The sequence below is a fragment of the Dermacentor andersoni genome, chromosome 3 (assembly GCF_023375885.2).
Source record: "Dermacentor andersoni chromosome 3, qqDerAnde1_hic_scaffold, whole genome shotgun sequence".
In the NCBI taxonomy this organism is placed as follows: Eukaryota; Metazoa; Arthropoda; class Arachnida; order Ixodida; family Ixodidae; genus Dermacentor; species Dermacentor andersoni.
The window spans coordinates 157113680-157134885 of NC_092816.1; the positions used below are offsets into that span (position 1 = coordinate 157113680).

The following is a 21206-nucleotide window of genomic DNA, read 5'->3' on the forward strand; positions in this document are numbered from 1 at the left end:
AACGTCACTTTGACATAGCAGTTTTTGTGCATTCCTGACGTCGCTTGACAGGCAGGAAAAATGGGCGCGGCCTCAAAAAATTCGACCAATGAGCGAGCGGTGTCGGCCATGTTGGAATAGAAACAGAACGGAATAGTTTTACGTTATACCGACCTAGGTGTACAACATCTGAGAAAAAGACCACGATATCTGGGTTGCTTTATTGCCTCGTGTTTTGCATCAATAAGCAAGAGGCTAAGCCCGGGCGGCCCGTCATGGCATCTTCGTCGCCATCGTTGCCATGTCATCGGTGGAATGTTTTTCTTCATCATGCAATCGTCGTCGCAGTCAAGCAGCTTACTTCGTCGTCAACCTATATCTGCGAACGCCATACCGTCGTCTTACGTTTGTCTTCACACACACGCTGCTTTCGGAAGCACAATCGCTCGTCTGACAGGGACAGGTCTCGCCATCTCTGCCGAAGAGAATTCGCCGCGAAGACTCTGCCGTGCGTGGTGCCCAAAATGGGGCACCTGTGGAGCTGCTCTCTTATAGCTTACACAGTGACTGTGCTGCGTGTGCCAGGCAGGCCTGTTCTGTTTGTTGTTTCTTTTTGTGTTCCTGCTTCACTTCGACATGGCACTCCTGACAAATTTCATCCGGCAAGGTGAGAAATTTTGTTTCAAATTTGCGCTGCATTTCAAGGAATTTAGGCTTAGCGCTGAGTGGCCGCAGCTTTTGCTGCGAACTAGTTGGCGAAAAACAGCTGGGCCGCTGTGGCGCAATTAGTTTGGTGCGTACTGAATTTTAGTGGGACATGCTCGTGACGCTTTGTACGACCCCCAACCACATTATAGCTAATTTTGGTACTATGACGGCACGCTGGACGCAGTGGCAGCTGTGAAGCAGTTGACGAAGGATAGGTCGACGACTATGATGCAGTTAGTTTGGCGTCTAATATATCTTACTGGTACATGTTAGTGAATCTTTGTATGACCCCAACACTATTGGAGCTTATTTCGGTACTTTGTGGACACGCTGGTCGCGCCGGCCACTGTGACTTTGTTAGCAAAAGACACGTCGAAGCGAAAGACAGATCAGCTGATGTGGCGAAGCTAGCTTCGCGTTGACTGGACCTTACGGGGAGAAGCTTGTGACGCTTTTTATGCACCGTCGGCCTCCCTCAGCAGCATTTAACTTTTTTTTCGCTGCTGACGCTTGTCGAAAACTCGTCGAGCGATTGGCAGGAGTGACAACATGGGAGCCTGTTGCTCGCGCCGGCATAATGCGCGAAAGGTAACGCCGAGGAGCTCAAAAATCAGGAACATTTATTTCGAAAATTCCATCTTCTGAACTACTGTAAACATGCTTCGCACCCACGCATTTGTCTTCAGTGCGCCTAGAAAGTATTCTGAGAGCAGCTGGCCAGGAGCATGTGTTGCGGTCACCTGTGTATACGTGGCGTGCAATCGCGTCGGCTGAGGCCAAGTTGTGTCGAAAACTCTCAGTCACTCGCGTATTTGTGCTTCTAAAAAGCAGTAAATAAGGCCTGGGAGTGAAGCAATGCTTGAAAAATCCCATGTCTTCGTAAATTTTAGGTATGGTATTGTTCGGGATGCGTCAGGTGTTTTCTACGACATGTTTGTATAAAAGCGAATTGCCTTTGTTCGTAATGTCGCCCATTCACCAGTTTCGCAGGATTCGCCTCTATACGGAGTTACCTACATGGTGCAGTCGCCAAAAACGACACATGCTAATTACTAGTTTTAACGGCTCATTCCGTCCGAAGGAGCTTCGTGCGTGAACTGCTACTGCTTACCTTGCGCTAGAATAATGGAACAACGCACAGAAATACCGAAGCGAGCATTCATATAAAGCAAAATAAACCTTTCCTCATTTCACAACTCGTCTTGTGTCTACTTTACGAAATTGCGCATTGCGATGAAGCCGAGTAAAGATAGCTCGCAATCGTACTTATTTTACCAAATAAACAATAACAATTTCGCATCAAGACAGCATGTCGTTGAGCAGTAGAAAAAAAAATGGTAGTCGACCCTAATCTTTGACTAAGGCTTATTTTAGTGGCACTCGCACTTCGGCGTCGCTGTTCTTGCTTCTTTAGGCGAACCCAACGCGCGAACCGAACTCTTAGGCAACTGGTTTTCTTTAATTAGCCGCTTCAATATCATTCCACCGTCATGTGTCTGACGCCTTTGCTGACGCCATTACTACCGCTTTCTAGTTACGGGTTTCCAGGACTTTTGTCAAAGTCGTGCTCACGTGGCGGGTCTCTAAAGTCTACGATTCTGTGCTTTGGTGTGCTGTAATCAGTGATGTATAATTCATTCTAATTATTGCAGAAGCTTCAGGAAGTCAACTTGTAACTAAACTTATGCTCCAACATGATATCTATAACGAAACCCATCAATTTTGTATTGTACTATTTTTCTGATTTATCTTGAATTTCCTCCCTGGTAGCCTCAGGTTGACCTGAAGTGCTGCGCAGGAAAAAAGAGTGTCACTCGATGCTCGTGCCACTAAAGACATATACCGCGTCTGTCAGCGCAGCCGGTGTTAGACGTACTAGCCAGCGTTCAAACTGCGCGCGCCCAAAACAGAAATCGGAAGTGTGGTTAAGTTGTTTACATCGTCCGCTTGGTGCGCAGCAGTCGATTCGACCGTAAAACCCCTTAAACTTCGTGAAGTGGCGACACTCTCCTCCTCCGCCTGCACTCCTTCTCGTTTCTCCTCTCTTTTACGCTCACTCCTCGACCGTGGCGCCGTCTACACTACTAGAGCGTAGCAACGGCGCCAACATGCGATCCTCGCCACTCCGTAGACGCTTCTCGAGCAAAAATGGCGCTGATGCCCGGCGTGAGGGCCCAGGTGATGCTATTAGGCCAATAGCGACGCGGCGTCGGCCTCGGCCAGAGCGCGCGAGGAGGAGGCGGCATTCTTCAAAGCGTGGCACTACTTCACGAAGTTTAGGAGGTTTTATTCGACCGCTGGGCTCTATGGGAGGGTCCGCTCTGGTTATTTGTTTCTCTATTGTCTGACGACCCTTCGCGCTGGAGAAGGCCAAGCTCCTATCAAGCGTCTCCTGGGTCTCTCACGTGAGGAAGCGGCAGCTGCAATTCGGGCCGAAGCGCACGAGAGAGAGACGATGAAGCGATTCGGCGTTTCTGCAAGCAGACGCAGCTGCAACTCACGTCAAGTGCACGATCTCAGGCTGGGCCGGATATATTCCAGCCAGGGGCGTAGCCAGGGGGGGGGCTTATGGGGCTTCAGCCCCCCCCGAAATTTTTTCGTGCTGTCCATGCACCGCCGACAAAAGTAACCCTCGGCGCCGGAAATCATTCTGGATTTTGTGTAGAGCGTCTTTTTCACGCTCGAAAAGCCATTTCACCGCGAAAATTGCGAACTCGGGCTGAATTTCGTGGCAACGACCACGCACCGGGAGTCACATAACCAAGCAGCCCCATCCGAGCACAAAGTTTCAAGGATGTTTCCATGGCGAACGGGCTCGCCGCGGCATTTCGCAGAGGCCGCGGAATCTACACTCTATCATGGAATTTACGGAGCGCGTGGATATCAATTCCGAAACTTTATGGGTATAAAGTTCTCATAAACTTTTGCATTGACATGCAAAAGTTTTCCATTAACATAGGTGCATTGACATTTCCAAACATGTGCTTTAGATTTTCAATTGCGGAAATTTGTAAGTTTAATGCTCCCATAAATATTTGATGCCAAAGGTGCATTGACTTTTCCAAAGTCGCACATCGGGCCATACAACGAGACAAGCCAAATGACCACGCTATGAGACAAGTTGACAAAGCCCGTAGCGAGGCCCGATGAGACGAAGCGTTGTGGTAGTTCATTCGTGCCGTCATGCCATATAAAAAAAGTATATTTTGTTTCACCTGCGCCAAAGCATCCAGTGAAGACACTAAAGCCAGCCAAGGCAACTACGTTCTTATTTATTTTTTCTACTTTGACTTTTAATCGCGAGGACACATTGAGCCTCTTCAATTTATTTGTGCACGCTCCCCTACCCGCGCGCCGCCAGAGCCAGTCAGAGCGCATGCGTTTTTCTGGTGTTGCCCCGACCACCGCGCGGCGCCCTTCGGTGCGAGTTCGCTTTTCTCTGGCCGAGTGCATTTTCGCCTGGCAGAGCTTTAGACGCTTTCTAGCTAGCAGACGAGAAAAAGAAACAATGGTCGCTAGCCGCCATCACTGTGGGGACTCGACGGATTGCAGCGCGTTCACTTGAGCGCAGCCTCTCCAGAAAGTCTTGTCTCGCCGGTGTAGGATACCGAGCAGTATGCGCATGGTTCTTGGTGGACCAAGCGTCTCGTGTTTTCTTCGATATTCTTTTAATAGCCATATCAGTTGCCCAAAGTAGGCATTCTATTGTGACCAACATACTTAGCGTTTTTTTTTTTTTTCATTACGGTGCCGCCGCCCGACAAAAGGAAAAAAAAAGCGTTGTTGCGGTGCAGCGAATTGTCGCATGGTGAAAGTGCTATTTTGTTACTTCTTTTGCGGAAAGTAATGGGCCATGGGACGCTTCAGCTGCCGGATAGTCTTATTATATTATTGCGATAGCAAGTATATGGACACTCTAGGTGCATTCCTGCCGTCGCCGTCATGTTCGGCATAAAGTCGAAGTGCGATAACATCGTGACCCCGCGCCGCATGCTGTATGTGCGAGTGAAAGCGGGGGGGGGGGGGGGGGGAATGGGTGAGCCGACGATAGTGGCTCAGTCTTGTGTGCGCAAGAGAATGAATGAATGAATAAAAAAGCGCCGCCTTCCGTCGCGCGCGATACATCGGGGGGAGTGGATGGAATGGGGGCAGGATCTAGGATTCTGTGAATCTGTGATTGCGCAACATGTTTATTTGCCTTGTTTGACGCATTATATGCCGTGACTTCTTAGATACGTAGATTTATTGGAGACTTACTTATACGTATGTTTAAATATCTTGTTGCGAGGTTTTGTGTATACGTGCAGTGAACTTCGGTTCCAGTGGCACTTTGTTGCCCTTTATCAAGCTGTATCTTGGCATTTGTATATTCCATTGCATCTTCGCATTTCTAATGTACGAGGGCGAGTCAAATGAAAGTGAGCCTACCCACTCCGTGCAATTATGGTTCTGTTCATTATCTGCAAGGCCTGCGCGTAACACACAGGCATCTCTCATTTACAAGAGTGACACGCAGATGTGACGGTAAATGTTCTTTAATGCTCTTATACACTGGGTTGGACATGGTGGCGTGCCGTAATGGACTCTCCAGAAGTTGAGCAGCGTGGTGCCGTCAGGTTTTTGACAGCTGAAGGTCCCTTATGAAAATTAGTGTTGAATTTTAGTAGATATTCCATTGCCGTCCTATTGCTCAATCAACAAAATTTTTGTTGAAATATCATTGTCCCACTATTGCAGATTTGTTGACCAGCATTGAAAAGTGGCCACCGTGAAACCATTGTAATTTCATTTACGAGTTATTGCCTTGACTTTCTATGGAATTCCCATGGATGAACAATTGCATTTCCATGAAATGTAATGTGGAATACAACAATAAGTTTATGGATTGTAAAGTGGAATGCAACAATAAGTTTACGAATTTTCAAGTGGAATGCAACATTAAGTTTATGGATTGTAAAGTGGAATGCAATATTAAATTTATGGATTGTAAGGTGCAATGCAACATAAAGTTAACTAATGTTGGTATTCGCCGTTGAGGCATCGTTTGGCCTCGGGACATCTTCAAGGTGCATTTTCTAGCTTTCCATTGCAAGGCCTCTTTCCCTGTGGTGTTATGAAAAGAAACAACTTCGTGATTAACAAAAAGCATGTGAATCATTCCTTTTATACAATGGCCCAGAAATTTATTGAGCTTCAGGCTCCTTCATTTCTCTTGCCAGCATTGAGGAGATGATGTTCTTTATGCAGGAGAGGCTGGCAGAGGGAAACTTGGAGCATGTGTAGTCTGGAAAAGAAATACAGCATAAGATTACCGATGCATACAGGATTTTCTAGCTTTCTAATAAAAGAATAACAAATTGAAGCCTTATGCTATGTTTAAGTGCAGGCCACACTGCTAGTGTCAGTCGTAAAAACACAGTAATTTAGCTATACGTTGTGTACTTTGAGCCAAGGTCTGCAGTTATCAGGTGTGCACCACGATATTGTAAAGAGCAGAGGCAGAATGAAGATAAACATCCCAGTACTGGCGCCAAGCTCTTTGGCATACATAAACAGGTCAGTGTGTTAGCAGCTATTCATTGGAATTTTATATAATTCATTTGCACGTACAGGTAATCCTCTATAACGAAGCCAGTAAAACCAGCACTTTACTTCGTTGTATAAAAATTTCGTTGAATGCAAATTTGACCTTTTATAAATTTATTTATCCTCACAGAAAATTTCTCTTACCCAAAAGGGTGCGTAAACCTTATCAAATTATCGGGCAATCGGAAAAAATGAATTTCAATGACAAAGAAAGTTGAAGCTTCACCCAAAAGTGGAAGCAATGATAGCAACACTAAAGTATCACAGCTATATGAAGGCTAACAAGCGTTGACATACAGCCTTGTTGGTAAGACACACTTATGGGTCCCTGAAAAGGTCCGGACAAATTTTGTAGGCACATGGGGCACAGCTACAGTAAAACATTCGCACAACAATTTGTGTAAAGCATCTCACATTAGAGGGACCTCGAAATGATTTTGATGATTCTGTACAAACATACTGAGCCATTAGAGCATAGGTCGTTCTGATCATTATTTGACACATGTAAGTGCTCCGGTTAAAGCACATAATTTATTATAAGATTTCAAAAATTTACATTGCTGCCGATCACAGCACACCACTCGGCTGAATGTTCAGTCGCATCTAACCATTTGATGTAAACTGTCCTAATGATGCTGGTAGGGCAAGCTATCCAACTGGCCGCCCAGCGCGCTTCATCTATAATTTTTTTAACTTTATGGTGAACCAATGTTGTTCTTAATAGTTGGAATGTTAGTTAATTTGTTTCTATAAAAAGAAAGTAACAGAAAGAGAATGCACAAGAAAAGTTTCTCGCTACGCTTCCGGCACACAGCAAGTGTCGTCTGCTTGTGTTGCAACATGCTCCATTTTTACGAGAGCTCCGCAGTCATTGTCGGTCTCAGTCCTTTCGCAAGCAACACGATTCGCCTTTGTTACATTGAAGGCTGCAAACATTGTAAATGGCAATATGTCAAGCTGCGACACCATGTCCCTCTGCAAGGCAGCAGACGAGCAAAGTGGCTGCAGCGCATTGGACTGTCGATATCGAATCGGTGCCAGAATTTGCACGTTTGCAGCTGTCACTTTACACCGGAGGATTATTAAAAACCACAATAGTGTTTCGCGAGTCCAGTATTTGGGTAAATGCAAGCACAAGGAGACAGGGCCTGGCCGTTTGACTGTGCTGTTTCACAGGATGAGCAGAAGCGCAAACTGCACGGTGCAGCCATCTGATGGCACAGAGCTCGACCAAAGACAGTAACAGTAACAAAGTGTATTCTTCTTTGCTGCTGGTGTAAATATTTTGCACGAGCGTAATCGTTAACATGTTGTTTTTGTAAATACTTAAATTGTTTTACGCTGAGATAGAGCAATATTAGCTCGTTGTTTGGCTGGTTAAGCTCTGCGCCAACAGGTGGCTAGACCGTGCACACCAATCAGTCCGCTCAGCTGTGGTTACCGGAATGCCAGACACGTTGGGCGTTGCGACAGACTGCTCAGAATGCACTCTGCTTCGATAGCTCTCGCTTGGGGTCGACTGCCAAGCAACTGGTGGAGAGGTTGGAGAGGCTTCACGCACTCGGTCCTAGAGAACTGGAAGTAGACGACACGACGTGCCGTCCTGACGCAGAGCCAGTGAAGGCGGAGCTTAGCCCTGATCACTTGGCAAACGAGTCGAGGAGAAAATGCATGGCTACGGAGGAGGGTAACTTGTAATCGTCAGTGGCTCTCTTAATATGCAAGGCTTCACACAAATTGTGGTGTGAATGATTAGCTTTAGCTGTATCCTACGCGTCTACAAAATTTGTCCGAACAGTTTCAGGGGCCCTTTAAGAGAACTTTAGCCAATTACAAGTTACCCTCCATAGCCATGCTTTTTCTCCAACTCATTCGCCAGGCTAAGCTCCGCCTTCACTGGCTCTGCATCGTGATGGGACATCCTGTCATCTCCTTCTAGTTGTCTTGAGCCAGCGCACCAAGCCTCTCAAACTTCTCTGCCAGCTGACTGGCAGTCGATCCCAAGCGAGAGCTGTTGAAGCAGCATGTGTTGCGAGTATTCTGTCGCAGTGCCGAGCGTGTTCGGTTTTCTGTTAACCACAGGCAAGATTTGGAGATTTTGACGGATAGGTGGAAGCATAAACTAAATCCTCTCCATGCTACTATTGCTGTGATAAGGAGCTTTAGCCTAGACGTCCGTGAGTGGCCTGATCGCTCTGTACGGTCCAGCTACCTGGTGGTGCCGAGCTTAACCAAACTAAAAGCCAATATTGCTGTGCTGGCGCATATCTCTTGCTAAGTAACGCATGAGGAGATGCGAATTTTTTAAATAATGTTCAAGACTGGAATTTGGAGTTGTACCACTAGGACTGACGTACATACCAATCACAGCTCGGATACGAATAGGGTCCAAGGCCTCCTTGAATGGCTGGTTTAAGTGCAAGTTGCTCTTCCCACCCAGGAGCGGTTTGTCCCGTAGCTCCTCTGGGGTGAATACATTCCACAAAAGAGCCCTGGCAAATTTGCCAAGGCCACTTTCGCAAGCTCAGCATAGCTTCTCTAGGGTGCCTTGTTCAACACTCACACCGGCCCCAATGTCCACCTGGGAACATGAAAAAAAAAATCATGTGGGAGCTGTATAGCCCATAAGCTTTTGCAGAGTAAGATTCAGAATTTGCTGGCAATGACATATCTAACAAAAAATTAAATTATGCTGTTTTACATTCCATAACCACGATCTGATTATGAGGCACACTGTAGTGGGGGACTTCTGAATTATCTGGACCACCTGGGGTTTTTAACGTGCACCTAAATCTAAGTACACTGGCGCTTTTCCATTTTGTCTTTATTGAAATGCGGCCGCTGTGGCCAGGATTCGATCCCGCGACCTCATGCTTAGCAGCCCAACACCATAGCCACTAAGCAGCCACAGCGGGTGACACATCTAGGAACAAATAGCTAAGTTTAAAGGAGAGAAACAATGCGGTAACCTGCAGCAGTTACTGACATGACTTACAGCAGCAAGTTGTTTTTCATCCACTATCATTTTGCTTTATCATTTCTACACATAAAAAAAATACAGATCACTTCCTTTATGCTTTATTTGGCTTATTATCTGTTGGTTTCACATGATTGTGTTAAACAAAATTGGGCCCCTCAGTTCACTTTGTCTTTAATTTCATAATGAGGGTCTTGAATCAGGCAGGTTTGATGTCTTCAAATAGCATACAAGAGTTTATTGGTCAGCTGCTTGCTCATAAAGTTCACATATGCGTCACCATTGGCGAAAAGGATGTTCCACATCTAATGGGTTGGCATGAGTAGAACTGGCTAACACACCCACGGTTACACATAAACAAAATACCCAAGAATCTAGAAGTTGGAACAGTTGCCGCGGTAACGCAATTTGTAGTGGAGAGGTTGTGGGTTTGGCTCCCACCGGAGGCAAGTTTGGTTTTTCTGGCACTTTCTTATCCATTCATGATTTCTACACACAGCATAAAGGCAGAGGAAAAGCTCAAGTGCATACTACTCTGATAAGCACCATAGCCCTCAATATCAGGTGACACTTTTTTGTCATGTAACACCAAAGTGACATCCATCAAGTGAAATTGTACAAGCTCATGACATTAAACTTACTGTCTGGTGATGGTGTAAGTTATCAGTGGCTTAAAAGGGTTTGAACGCAAGCTCATTGTTATGAATTCATCGAAGAAAACACGGATGAGAAAGGGAGACAGGACGTGTGCTTTTTGGCAATAGTAAGTACAGGTTCAGACATGGATGCTACACAGCACACGCTATATTAGGACTATACATGACGTTTCTAACCAGAAAGATAAATGCATAATTACAGTGAAGACAGTGACAAGTTTCCTCAGGCATCAACCCTAATGTGTGCTTTCACAGACAAAATTGATATGAAAAATGCAGCCTATCAATGAGGTCATCCTGCTTACTACCTTTTTAAATAAACAGCAATTTCTGATGATGCATTGCTATACCAATCTGCATGTTCCTGCCTTTGACTCGAAGAGACTTGGGGCTTGCAGAGAACAAGATTAAGGATAGTGCGAAAAATTCATTTTTCTGACAGTACCATATCATGCATTTATGTTAGCTAGCTAAGACAGAGGATATGATAGATATATGCACCTTTGGGCAAGCAACAAAAGCTCCAACTGTTTGTTCGGCTTGATTTACAACCTTGCCAAGTGCCGTTTTGGGTCGTTTTGACTAATTTGGGTGCTTCTGCAGAATAAATTGGTTACGAAATTATGAAAGCAATCACTTATGGTTCTTTAGTATATCACAACAGACAGGTGCTTTTGGATTGCACCACAGTCAAAATGCAGCCACTGAGCCATGGCAGCATGTGAAATTAAACTGGGAGTGGATAATGCACAAGTTACGCAGAATGAAAAAGCGATCACTTGCCACTTTGTTCATTTCATTGTGCTTTCTGCTGTCTTTTTCCAAGTTTTTGTGCTAGCGGATGCATGCACATTTTATTTTTTCTCTTGTCCTTTGATCTTTTGTTATATATTGAGCCTGTAGTACTGAACACGAGCGTTACTGTGCCATAAGTAAAGGGTAGTGCAAACTGATTTTATGTTGATTCCTTCAGTGCTGGGGTGGTTACAAGCCTCTTCAGTCAAGCAGAGCTGCTAGATTACATGTATTTAGCAGCATGTCGCTGTCTACTAACGGCCGGCTCGTCATACTTACACAATACTGGGCAGCTCATTCCCACCAACTTACTCGTTTGATATTTACGAGAATCTGCAATTATTATTATTATTTTATTTATTGCATTCTGCCCAATTCTAACTAGATTGGCACAAGTAGTCAGGTAGCAAACACGTCGGTATCAATGCACTGCCCAATGCTGTGTAAGGACACCAAGCAGGAAATCAGCAGACAGTGACATGCTGGTAAACACAAGTAATCTAGCAGCCCTGCTTGACTGAAGAGGCTCATAACCACCCTAGAAATGAAGCAATCACCTTAAAATCAGTTTAGCCTAACCTCTATTTATTGGCACAGGAGCGCTCGTATCCATGCATTCCGTCTTTGGTGCCAAGAGGCTTCCTGAAGTGAGAAGATGTATTGTACATTTTGAGATCGGTGGAATAGCACTTCAATATCCTTTTTTCTCCCTTTAAGCAAAAATATATTCTAATAAAGCTTTCTCAGTTTAATAACAACAGAATGAGCTATCACAAGAGGCAGTGTTTGCATATTTTTTTTCAATTCATTGTTAAATTAGCACACCGTATCGGCTTTCTTGAGTGGTCGTCACATGTGTACACTATTGTACCATATTCCGTCCAAGCATATTTTTTTCTGCATTGTACAGGTCCTGACCATTTGCCTGATGCAAAATTTAAGCTTTTACTGGAAAAAATTCTAAACACAGACCATTTTACTGCCTTTCGATGGCCTATAAAAATGTTAGAAATGGCTGATAATTGACGAATGCATTATGGTGTAAAACTTCTTTCTCTTCATTTACCTGAAAAATTTTGTTGTGCTTTCATAAGAAAGGAAGAGTGTTCTTGCCAGCGCCTTTTATGACATAGTTTGGCACTTTGTGACCAAGTTCACATTGTAATAACGGAAGCAAAAACCTTTTCGTTGAAAAACATGTTTCATGAAATTAACTTCTTTCTTATTTTGAAGGGTCTTCAACTTTTTCAAAAGCAATGGCAAGTGGTCAAGCACCAAGGTTAGCACAGCTGCTGACTGTATAATGTTGTGGCAACATATGTTTAAAGGCTTTTTACCAGAAATGTAATCGTGTTTTTCTGCCATCCGCTTCATATGTTCCACTTCATCTTTTAATTCCTGATTTTCTTCTTGAAGTGCCTTTACCTGAACAGTACAGGTGCTGCATGGGTTGATCTGAAATTTAAAAAAAAGCATCTATTTTTTTAAAGATATACAAGAACAATTGGTTTAGCAGTATCACGCACACGAAAATTATCTATGGGCAGTGCATTTTCACAGACTGTCTTCGAAGTTATCAACATAACGCCTTCTTACAAACACGCCTTAATTCAATATTGCCAATGGTAGTTGACAAACTACAGAAGCACCATTAAATCAGGCCTTTGGCAATACCAGTTATTCGGTTGCTTGATTCCCAACTTACTCAAAGATTAAAACTGGACAACCAGTGATCAGTCAGCCTGCATGGTTGTTTGATGAATAATATTCGAATGTTCAGATGTCCAGATATTTTTGTTTACTCCACACCGTTAAACGGTTTCAATGGAAACCTTATTTAAAAATATATAAACACAGACAATGATCACTTTAGAATAAAAACACGAACAGCGCAACACAGGGCGAGCGAGTAAAGAGCACAGGACAGAGCGCTGCCCTGTGCTCTGTGATGTGCTGTTCCTGTCTTTGTTCTAAACATGAACCAACCAGCCCCACTGAACACAATGCTAACAATGATCACTTGCTTCATCATCATCAGCCTGGCTACGCCCACTGCGGGGCAAAGGCCTCTCCCATACTTCTCCAACTACCCCGGTTATGTGCTAATTGTGGCCATGTTGTCCCTGCGAACGTCTTAATCTCATCCGCCCACCTAACTATCTGCTGCTCCCTGCTACGCTTCCTTTCTATTTGAATCCAGTCCGCAACCCTTCATGACCATCAGTTATCTTCCCGCCTCATTACATGCCCTGCCCATGCCCATTTTTTTCTTTATTTCAACTAAGATGTCATTAACTTGTGTTTGTTCCCTCACCCAACTTGCTCTCTTATCCCCCTTAATGTTACACCCATCATTCTTCTTTCCATAGCGCGTTGCATCGTCCTCAATTTAAGTAGAACCCTTTTCATAAGCCTCCAGGTTTCTGCCCCGTAGATGGGTACTGGTAAGACACAGCTGTTATACACTTTTCTCTTGAGGGATAATGGCAACCTGCTGTTCATGATCTGAAAATGCCTGCCAAACGCACCCCAGCCCATTCTTATTCTTCTGATTATTTCAGTATCATGATCCGGATCCACGGTCACTACCTGCCCTAGGTAGATGTATTCCCTTACCACTTCCAGTACCTTGCTGCCTATCGTAAACTACTGTTCTCTTCCGAGACTGTTAAACATTAGTTTTCTGCAGATTAATTTTTAGACCCACCCTTCTGCTTTGCCTGTCCAGGTCAGTAACATACATTGCAATTGTTCCCCTGAGTTCCTAAGCAAGGCAATATCATCAGCGATTCACAAGTTACTAAGCTATTCTCCATTAACTCTTATCCCCAATTCTTATGCTGTGTCAAGTCCTGTACATTTCTGAGCCAATTTTTATTTGTATTTACTTATACAGAAAGAAGCGGCGAGCATGGCCAGTACTTTGTAGCGATGCCTTTTCTCGATGCCAATGCCTTTCAGTGCTTTTCGCATTTATGAGTGGCCTCTTTCAAAGCTCCGCCCGATACACAGCCTCACTTGACCACTCACTAAAGCGAAGAGCACTGAAAGGCACTGTCATCGGGAAAAGGCATGGGGGAAGGAGAGCGTAGGAGAGGCGCCGGCCAGCACAGACGTGTTGGAGGAAATGTGACGGAAGTCGCATGCTGTTTTTCGCAATGCAGCACTGGTAATGGTGCCCCAAATGAAAACCTTGCCATAGCAACCATGCCCCTTAAGCTCTCGCTGCTGCGCTAGGCCCCTGGAAAGTGAGATAAGCTTGTTCGGCCCGTGTCTTTCTCGCAGCACATAATGTTAGCAAGACAAGCTGACTTTGAAGCGAGGTGTGTAAGCTTGAGAGATGTTTTGGGTCTGTGAGTGCAAGTGTCAGCAACAGACATACTCAAGTATTCGCGGTGCAGGTCTTTGTCATCTTCTTCAACGTGCCCCAGATGGGCACAGGATCGCGTCTGCTTCACTAAAACTGTTCAAGAAGTTTCACAGGCTTTGTTCTGATGCGCATCAGCAGCACACACTTCTGGCAGCTCATAGCAATGCAAGTTCAAAGCTCGTGCCTAACTGTTCTGGCGAGCTGATTGGAGGCACAAAGGGAGATGGCACACCAACATGGCTGCATTTCCGGCTTCAAAAATGTGGTGTGCGAGACCGGGCTAGTTGGTATTCCATGGTGAAGTGACTAGCGCAAGAGTGGACACTAAAAGGCGAAAAGGACAGGCGCTTGTCCTTGTCACCTTTTTAGTGTCTCATTGTCTCATGTCCACCCTTGCGCTAGTCACTTCTTCAAAAATGTCACATCAAGCCCTCCTACTTTGTTTCTTTCCTCCATGGGAAAAGGCATTGCTACAAAAACCGGCCCATGCTTGTCTTGACTAAGTAAGTCTGGTTAAGTGCCCACCTAGTTTACATAATGAGCTTATTCGCAACCAGTGATAAATGAGGGTTAGTTTCTTGAATTTACAAATATCTTTTTTGGCAATAGTGTAATGAACAGCCAGCTATGTAATCTAACCTTTCAATCTCCCTCCTGTACTATATATACAGCTTGTCCCACATAGCTTGAGCCAAAGTTTTAAAAATGAAAGGCACTCCGGACGCAAGTTGAACCAAATTCATAATGTTGGTACTGTTCTAGAGTTACTCAGGCTGTTTTCTTTTATTTTCCCCTTAACTAACGGATTATTTATGTTTAATTAATCAACTTTTTAAGTATTAATTATGGGGTTTTACGTGCCAAAACCACTTTCTGATTATGAGGCACGCCGTAGTGGAGGACTCCGGAAATTTCGACCACCTGGGGTTCTTTAACGTGCACCTAAATATAAGTACACGGGTGTTTTCGCATTTCGCCCCGATCGAAATGCGGCCGCCGTGGCCGGGATTCGATCCCGTGACCTCGTGCTCAGCAGCCCAACACCATAGCCACTGAGCAACCACAGCGGGTAACTTTTTAAGTATTGGCTGCAGACCCCAAGTGTGAGATGCAAAGTTGTAGAGCATTTACAGAAACCTCTCAATAAATTGTTTCCAACACAATATATTTCACATGGCCCCTTTTTTCGCGTTCCAAAGAAAGCCCACAAAATATGAAAAATGCCACGTGGCGGGGCACTTGTGCACTGTTATTGTGCTGCTCTCATGCGTGCGATGGATGAACAGGGTCGGCTGCAGTGAGACTGGCCCGCAAGAGGGTGTTATGCCTGGTGTAGGTATCCGGGCATGCGGCTCTTATTGCAGAACGGTGCAAATGCATGCTGCTGGCCAAATGTTGCCAAAGCGATAAAGCATCTAAGGCCACAAAAGAGAAAAGATGAAAGCAGCATTTTGATTCTGCTTGAAAGAAGGAAAGGGCGAAGCGCGTGGGAATGATGAAAAGCGATAACTGCTGCTACAATTTTGCCTTTGTACACAAATGACCTTGTAGAAGTTTTCAAATTGAACGATGATGCTACAGCTTTAAACCTGAGGGCTCGAATAACAGCGGATAAGTCACACGTGGACAAAACTAACTAATGGTAAAAAAACCTTGGCTATATTCAAGGAAGATTACACGTCTTCTTCAGACAACTCTTTCCATACTGGCCCCGTCTGCTCCCCTTCTCGCACTTACTGTCTACCAGACTTTTTTTTTTTGATCTCGCACCCCGCGCATGCACATCACTTCGTGGTCGCAGTATCGGGTGGCCGCGTCTGGCTTCACACTTATGCACCGTCACCAGCGTGTCAGTCCCCGAGAGAGTGCGCCCACAGGCTGTTCCAATTTACCGGATGTAGATCATACCTTATGTACCTCGTCTGAACCAATTCCAGCGAACGTCGCACTGTATGCTTATCGGTCTTCTCAGCGTGCAATTTCCCTGTGCTTCTTTTTCGTAATCCAGTGCAATAATTCATAACACAAACGTGACCATATGCCATGCCTTTTTTTTAATGCGCTTCTTGCCGCTCCCTTTCTGCTCCAGTGAACTTGCCAGTACCTAGCATCAACAAGTTCATAGACCAAAACCGTCATGACATTAGCCAGGCAGTGGGCGCGGGCAAGCGTCTCGGTGTGCGTTTTCTGCTACTCACCGAACATCGCGCACGCCCGACACCATAGCAGAAATCTTCCTCGCGTCTGTTTGCTGCATACCGGAGTTGTAGGTGATGGCTGTCTGCCGGTTCTAAGTTTCGCGAGTCAAGCTTCACGTGGCTCCTTGTTCTGCGGCTACGTGTGAATAAGGCTGACACCAGGCTCCATTGCGTACGTCCGGCACAACGGCACCGAGCAGCAGCCTACCATGCTGCACGCTTCCAAAGGCAGCCACTACCTATTAGAGTACTTTAAAATGTTGTCAAGCGGTAAAGCCTCACCACTTAATCAGAACCGCAGCACAGGTGGCACATTAAACTTTCATTTTCAGCACACTTCGGTGCGTCCAATGCAGCCGACGCGGCCACTGTGTCCACGTGACCCCTCATGTCACGTCACGCCGATGGTGGCATGAGCTTTTCCAGTGGTGGAGCTCGTCCCCAATATCCAGAGCTCCTCAGGCACCCGTATCCCTGCGTGTTCTCTACAGCAACGCTATTCAGCTGTGACCAACGTTGAGCAGCGGATATGACTTACTCCAATGAGGAAAGGGAGGATATGGTTTTGGCTCTAGGTGCGTCAAGTGGACATAGAAGGCGTGCACTTTAGCTATTTCAACACTGGCATCCAGGTAAGCATCTGAGCTCAATGATGATTGTGCATGCATATGAAACGCTGAGACAGACTGGGACTTTTACGAAGAAACAACATAAATCTTCAATCCTGGGCGAGGACGTGGAGACAGATACTGTGTCAGTTTTCTTCAGACCCACGTGCAAGTGCTCGTAGTGTGGGTGCTGAAGCTGGAGTGCCAAATTCCTCAATGTGGAGAGTACTTAAGAAGAGGCAGCCTCATCCATACCACATGCAGCTGCACCAGATGTTGGAGCCCCGCTATATAAAAAATCGAAAGAACTTTGCAAACTGGAATATAATCAAGGCGGAAGACTATCTTCCGCCGGGCTTTGCCAACAAAACATTGTGGACTGATGAAGCTACCTTCTCATGTAATGCCGAAGTGGACATCCACAACACTCACTATTGGAGCAACGAAAACCCTCACTGGGTTTTGAAGACATTACCAATATCAGCGGTCGGTTAATGTGTAGTGTGGAATTTACGGTGGCACTATCATTGGCCCCCTGTTCTTAAATAACATGCTTACAGGCGAAACATATGAACAACATCCTTGATGGGGCGCCTGAGGATTTTCTTTGCAGAGTTCCAGTGGCTAGGATCAAGGATATCTGGTATCAGCATGATGGTGCTCATGCACATGGCAGCAGCAAAGCTTCCAAATGGCTGCATGAATTATTCCCGCAGCAGTGGATTGGACTACATGGGCTCATTGCTTGGCCAGCATGGTCGCCAGATTTAACTCCCTTGCTTTCTTTCTCTGGGGCTACATCAAGGATCAAGTATACCGGACACCAACTACAACATCAGAGAACCTAAAAGAAAAAGTAAGACAAGTTTGCAACTTCATCCCTGATACCATGATCAAGAACGGCTTGGAAAATGTGCCTATGAGATGGTGACCTCTTCGAACACGCATTATAATCGAAAGGCGCTTTTTGGATTGAAGGTCACTGCAAAATCATTCCGGCCCTAACGCCGCCTCCCCGCCCAACCCCATTACACTCCATCGGCAGGCCGCCGGCTCTTGTCCATTTCAAGAACAAAAAAAATAAAGCTATCTTCTTGTTCTCTTTCGTCTCCTTAGATGCTTTATCGCTTCGGCACCGCTCGGCCAGCAGCACGCGTTTGTGCCGTCATGCGATAAAAGCCGCACGCCCAGATACCTACACACCAGACGTAACGCCCTGTCGCGGGCCAGTCTCGCTGCAGCCGACCTTTTCATCCATCGCACGCTTGAGAGCAAGTAGCACAATAACAGTGCACCATTGCCTTGTCACATGGTATTTTTTTATATTTCGTGGGCTTTCTTTGGAATGCGGAAGAAAGGAGCACGTGAGATATATCGTGTTGGAAACAATTTATTGAGAGGTTGAAGGTGTTCTACAACTTTGCGTGTCACACTTGGTGTCTGCAGTCAATACTTAAAGAGTTGATTAATGAAACCTAACTAATGCCTTAGTTAAGGGGAAAATAAAAAATACTCGGAGTATCTCTAGCCAGTGCCAACATTATGCATTCGGTTCAACTCGCAACCGGAGTGCCTTTATTTTTAAAACTTTGACTCAATTTATGTGGGACAACCTGCGTGTGTGTGTGCGTGTGTGTGTGTGCGTGTGTGTGTGTGTGCGTGCGTGCGTGCGCGTGTGTGTCTTTTTTGGGGGGGGACTTCGAGAAAGCATTTGATAACGTTCCTCATGAACGCCCATTTGTAAAACTTTCATGCGTTAATTCTTTTGCTTTTGAATGGATTTGTGACTTCCTAACTAACCGCCAGCAATTCGTGCACGCTAAGAAACAGTTTTCTGCCTATCTTCCTGTCATCTCGGGCGTGCCTCGGGGGAACGATCCTAGGCCCACAATTATTCCTAATATATATCAATGATTTACCGAGTAATATTTCTTCTAACATCACACTTTTTGCTGACGACTGCGTGCTACATATATCGTCCAATTAACAACCTGTCTGACATTCACTCCCTTCGGTCTGACTTTCATCGGATCGAAATCTGGGGCAACGAGTAGCTCATGTCACTAAACCCCTTGGGTGCCCTGGAGAACCTGCGCCGCCTCTTTTGTTATAATCTCAAGTGCTCTTCTGAAGCGTCCGTTTGCCGGTTACATGTCCCCTCCGGGAAGCAGTGCTTGTAAAAAATCCTCCAATCTCATGTCGCGACGATAAAAGCGGCCCGCGACTTTTATGCGACACCAGTCAGAACTTTGCTGAAATATCGAGCAGAATGACTGATAGGCGGGGAAGCTGGCACGAATTTGTGGCTAGGCTGTATTACATTGCGCTGCTCGGGCATACGTATGAAAAATGTCAAGGTCTAGCACACAAACTGGTCGCGTCGACCATATTCGCTGTTTTTTTTTTCCCCCGTGTCTTAGTGATCAACTGATTGTACGTGCAACACGCTACAACGGCAACCTGGACAGCGCATAAACTTTTCTGATACAGGTTCCGTGTAACGTGGATGAATCCAACAGGATTTTAGTTGGGATGCATCATGTAACCACGCAAACGACAACGGACGAGGAAAGAAACACACAGGACAGGCGCGGATGTTTCCTCGTCCGTTGTCGTTTGCGCGGTTACATGATGCATTCCAATATCGACCACCAACTAGCCCGCCTCTACCTGTTAAATATGTTACTTTAGTAGGGACAGCCGTCAAAAAACACGAGATGTACTCACCGAAGGCAAGGAGTACTGCCGGGTCCGGTGGCGCTCCTTCTTTCCAACTGATGAGTTGAATACTTCTTTAATTGACCCCTGCTGCGATACGAGACGGAAGGCCACATCCGCGTCGGCCAAAGCATTCACGGGATACACGTCCCACTTGTTATCGTCAACTCACTTTACAAGGACGTGAGACATCTTACGCTCCAGCTGTCCGAGCAAACAAACGCACGTGCAGAGGCCGGAGCATAAAATAAAGAACCAACTTGCCGGGAGACGACTAACAAAAATACGTACGAAATGGCGACAGAAAAATGCAAACACGACGCAAACGAAAGAGATGGTATCAGTGTTTCCTGCTCACTTTTTAGATATGGCTATGTTTGGCGTAAAATTATTTTTAAAAAAACTCATAACAAAAACTTGAAACAAAACTTTAATAAATGTTTGCGGCCCTGTGAGTCACACACTATTGCCTAATACTATAAAATGCGTTTTCCAGACTTACCTCTTGGATATGCTGATCTAACGTTTTACTGTTGAGTCATTGAGCGTCGAGGCAGTTGATCGTCTGGCAACGCTTTAGGTTTTCTAGCCAACGGGTGCACTACTACGTGATTGTATGACTACTCTGCTGTACTGCTCCGCATTCGCTGTTCGCTATGTTTTACTGTGTGTAGCGCTCTATATTTTATCGTAAAGTAATCGTGCAAGGCCCAGCGCCGTTCACGAATAATGTCGCCGAAAAGACAATTTGGAAATTACTTATGGGACCCGTCCATCGACGTGCCCATACGCTCAAAATAGGTTCAAAAACGTTCATCAGTTGATGCTTCGTCTGCCGCGTTGGACAGTGAACTGGGTTCTACTGATGCAAGTGAACAGTCTGTGAAAACGAAGCAGACGCTGACGCAGGCCACATCGCACCGTTCCCTTCAATTGACGCTGCAACTGAAGACTGTCATGCATTGGAAAGCTCGCATGAAACCTTGTCTACCTCGTCGTCTGAGAGCAGCGAATCGGAATGTGACGCTGATTGCGCTGACGTGTATCCTGGCCACGGCGAGCAGCAAGGATGACTTGGTAAGCGTTGTGGTGTCAGGCGTAATTTCCAGATATTATTTTGTTGCTGTGACGTCTTATTTTGCGCCGCTGTAACGCCTGCCGCAGGTTATCTCCTGAAGCTTATGCAGCGTAGTGACCGAGTCATGTAGTGAAAATATTGACGTGATGGAATGAAGTAAGGAGCGTACCGATGCGATCATTGCTCGCAACAGTTATTTCTCTCAGTTAAGGACAAAACCACGCTGTTAAATTGATATTACTGATGTAAACACAGTAATCAGTAAACTGTGTTTGCTGATGGTAAAGCATTAGTGAACTGGTGTTGGTAAAGTGGAGCTGAGGCAGGAACAGAGCACCGCAGAGCCTTAGAATACGTAATGTGCTGATGAAATTTCCGAGGGTTTTCCTTTAACGTTCAGGGGTTATCTTGGCGCCTGTTCTAGCATATATACATAGTGCGTGCGCGCGTGCGCGTGAGTGTGCGTGTGCGTGTGTGCGCGCGCGCGCGCGCGCGCGTGTGTGTGTGTGTGTGTGTGTGTGTGTGTGTGTGTG

General features: G+C 45.6%; 1 long non-coding RNA gene across 1 annotated transcript; it reads right to left on the bottom strand.

Moving 5' to 3' along the window:
- Positions 1–5723: 5723 nt before the first annotated feature.
- Positions 5724–19971, bottom strand: LOC126524579 (uncharacterized). The gene is made up of 4 exons (XR_007598011.2): positions 19605–19971; positions 12039–12156; positions 8635–8854; positions 5724–5971 (listed from the first exon to the last, which is right to left on the bottom strand). It is a non-coding gene; the product is annotated as an uncharacterized lncRNA (long non-coding RNA).
- Positions 19972–21206: the final 1235 nt, after the last annotated feature.